Here is a 5,635-nt window from a genome sequence, read left to right as displayed (position 1 = left end):
CGGGGAAGGTCGCCGAAGGATCTTTGACCTGCGAAACGATCATGCAAGGCTGTGGTCGTTTCCATAACCTTTCTCTACCTCCTGTCCAGATACTGGATTGCCGGCAACTGCATTCGGTCTCCCAGGAGGGCGAGAAGAAGGTTTACACACCATCTGATGAATTTTGTGTGACCTTCTCTGGATCAGCCTTACCAGATCTGCTGGCAATTGGCAAACTTCGGCTACCTGTGAGGCTGTATGTACCGAAGGTAAAGAATTGCATTAATTGAAAGCAGCTGGGCCACACCGCCCAGTACTGCAGCAATAAACCTCGCTGTGGAACATGCGGGGGGAGACATGTGGACGGTGCGTGTAAAACGCCGCCCAAGTGTGTTTATTGTGGCAGCGACCGTCTACATGATGTGATTGCTTGCCCAAGGTACATACAGCAGAAAAAATATCAAAAACGATCGTTGCAGCAGCGATCACGGCGAAGCTACGCCGAAATGCTGAAAAAAGCTGCCCCGACCGTTGAATCCCGTAACATCTACTCGTCTTTATCTCTCGATGATCAGGGCTCTGACTCTGAGGTCGGGGACGGGGTTCCCTTTGTTTTCAAGGGTGAAACGAGGAAACGGATGAGGCTCCAGACACCCACCAAAAAATCTCGGAATCTGCCTAGCAGTGACCCCCAACCCACCGTGACAAATTTCAAGAGTGGTAAGAAAGTCACAAAACGTTCCCCTCCGGGATTCAAAATCCAGGACGAACGAGACTTTCCATCACTCCCGGGAACATCTAAAATCCCGGATGTCCCACGTTTTTCGAATTCTCAACCGGAGAGACAGCATTCAGAGCACCAGGAGCAACCTCAGGGTGCGCCAATGTTTACGCTCTCTGGCATCGTAGACATCATCAATGCTTCAGATTCAGTGAAGAACATTGTAAAAGGACTTCTTCCTTGTGTGACCCCGCTTTTGAAGCAGTTGGCTTCTAATATGCCCCTCCTTGCGACAATCGTATCTTTCGATGGCTAATTCAACCATCGAGGTCGAAGATACGATTTCTGTTCTACACTGGAACTGTCGTAGTATTACACCGAAATTAGACGTTTTTAAATGTTTAGTTAACGTGCCATCTTGAGCTGGAGGTGCCACTCGTGTAAATTCTTCGTTATTCAAAATTGTCATGTTGAATTTGTCGCAGAGGTCATATATCAAAGTTGCTCGGCTGTTATCGTACAGTTCCCCCCAGCCTGTACCATGGGAGTTGAAATCTCCCATGAGCAGCCGAGGCTCGGGCATAACCGAGCAGATGTAGGCGAGATCCCTGCGAGATATCGCGGTTATCGAAGGAAGGTATATGGAGGCAACACTGAGGGTTTTACCTCGGATAGTCACCACATGCGACGGCTTCAATGCCTGTCATCGGATGAAAATCGACTCTGTAAAATGAGTGCTGCTTCTTGATCCCTAGAAGCACCCCTCCGTACGAGTCGGATCGATCAAGGCGAATTATATTATAATCGGGAAAAGGTAAGGTTACATCAGGTGTCAGCCATGTTTCGGATAGTGCAAAAACAACCCATTGCTGGGGGGAACAGCCGATCAACTTTGATATATGACCTCTGCGACGACTTCAACATGACAATTTTGAATAACGAAGAATTTACACGAGTGGCACCTCCAGCTCAAGATGGCAGCCCTAGAGACAGCCGATTAGACCTCTCAATCTGTTCGAGCTCACTATCGCTGGAGTGTACATGGAAGGTTATCCAGGATTCCCATGGTAGTGATCATCTGCCGATTGTTGTTTCTATTTCCAATGGGACACATCAACCTCCACCTATCGACATCGCCTACGATCTCACCAAGCACATTGACTGGGAGAAGTACGCAGAAGCAATTATCGACGGTGAGCAATCGGTAGAAGTCCTTCCACCGCGGGAAGAGTATCAGTTTCTATCAGAACTGATCATCAGTAGCGCGCTTCAGGCACAACGTCGACCAGTGCCAGGTCCGTCGGTTCGCAGGAAACCCCACAATCCGTGGTGGGATAGCGAGTGTACAGAAATCTATCGCGAGAAATCAGCGGCGTTCAACGAGTTTCGGAAACGTGGTTCGGTCGAAAACTTTAAGCGGTATGCTTCCCTTGTAAGCAAGTTTAAGAACTTGATCAAGGCGAAGAAGAGCGGTTACTGGCGTCGGTTTGTCGAGGGTTTGTCGCGCGAGACTTCAATGAGAACTCTTTGGAACGTCGGGAGAAGAATGCGTAACGCGTCGTCGGTTAACGAGGATCAAGAAAGCTCTCCTCGATGGATCCTCAAGTTCGCAAAAAAGTTGGTCCAGATAGCAGTTGATCTGCAAGGACCACTACAGGATACTTTGGCAATTTGTCTACTTGGGCTCTCAAGCTGGGTATCGAGTTCTCTCCGGAGAAAACTGAGATGGTTGTCTTTTCTAAAAAACATAAACCGGCTAAGTTTTCGCTCGTTCTGATGGGTAAGACAATCACTCATAGCATGTCTTCTCAATATCGCGGCGTCTGGTTCGACTCCAAATGCACTTGGGGGAAGCACATTGTGTATTTGATACAGAAGTGTCAAAAGCCAATCCACTTAATGCGAACTATTACCGGAACATGATGGGGAGCGCATCCGGAAGATCTGATCAGGCTGTACCAAACAACCATTCTGTCGGTTTTAGAATACGGTAGTTTTTGTTTTCAATCCGTGGCGAAAACACTCTTGCTGAAGCTCCAACGGGTTCAGTACCGTTGCCTTTGGATCGCGTTTGTTACTCGGTGGCTCAGGGATTGTGGATCACAGGGTCGTTCAAACGTGACTTGGCTCTCACATCTCCAGCTGAAGACGAACATACCAGCAGGACCGGTATTAATTACTGTAATAACCCGCCAGTGTTTCACAAACCGATACAGAAAAATGATCGTTGATACGGAAAGTATAAAACGTAATGAAATTCTGGGGATTCAAGGAAGGCGAGGCCTGATGGCTCATCTAGAGCCCGACAAAGCGGAAAATTACACAAAAGTGGTGGAACTGATTCAACCCAGGGCTATGCTACTTAAATAAGCAACCACTGCGGCTTAAAATTCACAATATTTCTGTTTATTGTGGTGACGTCACTATAAGGGGTGTATACTTGCGGTTTTGGATATTGTGGGTGGCTGCTTGGGGGTCGGGAACCTCTGGTTGACTTCAGCGGTGTAGGCCGAACATCTTCGGGGTAATTCGGTGGATGATTACGGCGGGCCTGCCATGACGAAGGCGGCCGCCTGGGGCGGATGATAGCTTTCGAGAACTGGTGTTGCTGTTGAATGAAGGATTCCTGTAGCCATAAGACCGGACAATAGAACCGGAGCCAGCCATGCAGAACAAGATGGCGGCCTCGAACGTTGTATTTGGCCACCAAGCGCGGCAGTCGAGCTTGGCGATCATTGACGAGATTGCCAACGACATTTCTCCGGTATAACGGTGGTCCAATATAGGGGGGGGGGGGTACAGCTAGCGAAAGCGCCGCTGGCTGGGATTCTTTATCGGGAGTTGGTTGATGTGCGCCATATCGTCTTCATGTTCTGTTGGAGAAATTCTCCGTAAATAGAAGAAAAAGGCCCTATTCTTGGGCCTAACCACACATTAGACCCCTGTGACGCCACAAAACCGCATTTCTAATAACCTTTCACAGTTTTACAATAATTTTTACCTTTTTCTGATTGTTTTCCGTTTTTACAGTTGGTTTCACAATTTTATAGTGTCGTTTTCAACATCTAACAAAAAAGCTTCAAATATTAACACATTAGTTTTTAGGTGACTTTTAACAATTACTAACACTTTAACGTACTTTTTTACAGTAGTGAACAATGACTAATACATTTTCCAAATTAATTTCTGGTTTTACGTTTCTACTAACAATACTTATTCCACCTAATAAAGAAACAAAACACTTAAGTTAAAACAATTTCACCACTAGAGAGTTTTACAATTTTTACTTTTACATTGGACAAAGCTACACACGCGCGCACTTCAAAACCGTTCGTGAATCACCAGACAAAGAGAACTGCATGGTGTAATGCAGCCGTATTTATAGAAGATTGCATACATACATAGTGCATTTTTGCAAATTTACACTTTTCGCATGATAAAAACGGGACATGTCTGTATTTTGGAACTTGCGCGACACCTGTGGGTTTAACTCATATATTAAAATCGGTTCTAACTGCTCGAATATTAACTGTCACTGTGGAGTGCCGCTCACTCCATTGGTTTTAGTGACTAATTCGGGATAACGGCGTATTAGGTTTCGGGAACAGGATATTTAGAATTTGTGGTGGAGCCACAAGCTAGATATGGAACCGACGGTTACACGTTAGGTTGCATGAACTCGACTCACACAATGAGTTTAGAGGTACTTGCTAGTGTACAGCCTCTGACAGACCGCTTTGCGGAGTTGTCGTTCCGGTTCCTCATCCGATGCGAGGTTGTGAATCCATTGGTCATAGCTGCTCGAACAGAATCCTCAAACTCGTTTTATGAGTTTGTACTACCATGTACCAGACGCTGGAGGTAAGCCCATCTCCGGTTAACACCAATCGTGACAACTTCTCAGACTTCGACAGCTCCTCAGTGGATTTCGATCTCTGTATAAAGGATAAGATCGCCGATATTCCGGAATCTTTTCGTTCCGTAGGTATTCCACAGATTTTTCCAAGTAAGTTCGGGCATGTTAGCGGGGACAGACAGTTCTTCACAGATGGTTCAAAAATCGATGATTCGACTGGATTCGGTGTCTACAACGAATTTCATAGCGCCACCTTCATGCTTCAAAAGCCCTGTTCTGTATTCGTAGCTGAGCTAGCGGCTATATACTACACCTTAGAGTACATTCACACTCTTCCACCTGAGCACTACTTAATTTTTACCGATAGTCTAAGTTCTCTGGAGGCTGTTCGGTTAATGAAACGGATGAAGCACTCAGCGTACTTCCTGAATGGAATACGCCAAGTATTGAGTGCTTTGACCAAACGCTCATACACCATCACCATAGCTCGGGTCCCTTCACATTGCTCGATTCCGGGCAATGCGAAAGCGGACTCACTGGCTAAGGTGGGCGCTAGCGAAGGCGATATTTACGAGCGTCCGTATGTATATGTTATTATTATTATTATTATCTTTGTTTACGAGATTTTCAGCCCTGGGCGTATGTATATGTATTTACTAGTCTACGTTGTTTGACGAAACTGAATAAATAAATAAATAGATGGGTAGATGGTTGCACTCCATCATTCCACAGGTGTCGAAGAAGCCACGGTTCAAAGGGTTGGATTTAGGCCGCGATTTCATTCGTGTGATGTGTCGGCTGATGTCCAACCACTATTTGTTAAGCGCACTTACTATCCGTATTGGGCTCTCAGAAAGCAATCTCTGTGTCTGTGGCGTGGCTTACCAGGATATCGAACAAGTCGTGTGGAGATGCAATGAGTATCTTGATGTCAGATCTGAGCTGCATGAAATTCTCCGGGTCCGAGAAAAACAACAGAAACCCGCTAGAGAAGTGTTGGCAGAACTTGACTTGGAATACCAGAGTTTGATGTAGTTTGTTCCTTGTTTTCGTTGTCCGCCTTTTGGTTCTGTCTGTCG

At 46.1% G+C, this 5,635-nt stretch overlaps 1 long non-coding RNA gene across 2 annotated transcripts; it reads right to left on the bottom strand.

The window, feature by feature from the left end:
* Positions 1-2,770: 2,770 nt before the first annotated feature.
* On the bottom strand, positions 2,771-4,215 carry LOC109410614 (uncharacterized). Of its 2 annotated transcripts, XR_009996882.1 has the most exons (3): positions 3,988-4,215; positions 3,840-3,922; positions 2,771-3,777 (listed from the first exon to the last, which is right to left on the bottom strand). It is a non-coding gene; the product is annotated as an uncharacterized LOC109410614 (long non-coding RNA). The 2 variants fall into 2 exon arrangements; XR_003894812.2 differs by having other exon boundaries at positions 3,840-4,215.
* Positions 4,216-5,635: the final 1,420 nt, after the last annotated feature.

Source organism: Aedes albopictus, chromosome 1 (assembly GCF_035046485.1).
Source record: "Aedes albopictus strain Foshan chromosome 1, AalbF5, whole genome shotgun sequence".
In the NCBI taxonomy this organism is placed as follows: Eukaryota; Metazoa; Arthropoda; class Insecta; order Diptera; family Culicidae; genus Aedes; species Aedes albopictus.
Note: the sequence above shows the minus strand (reverse complement) of the source record. Positions and strands in the feature narration are given on the sequence as shown.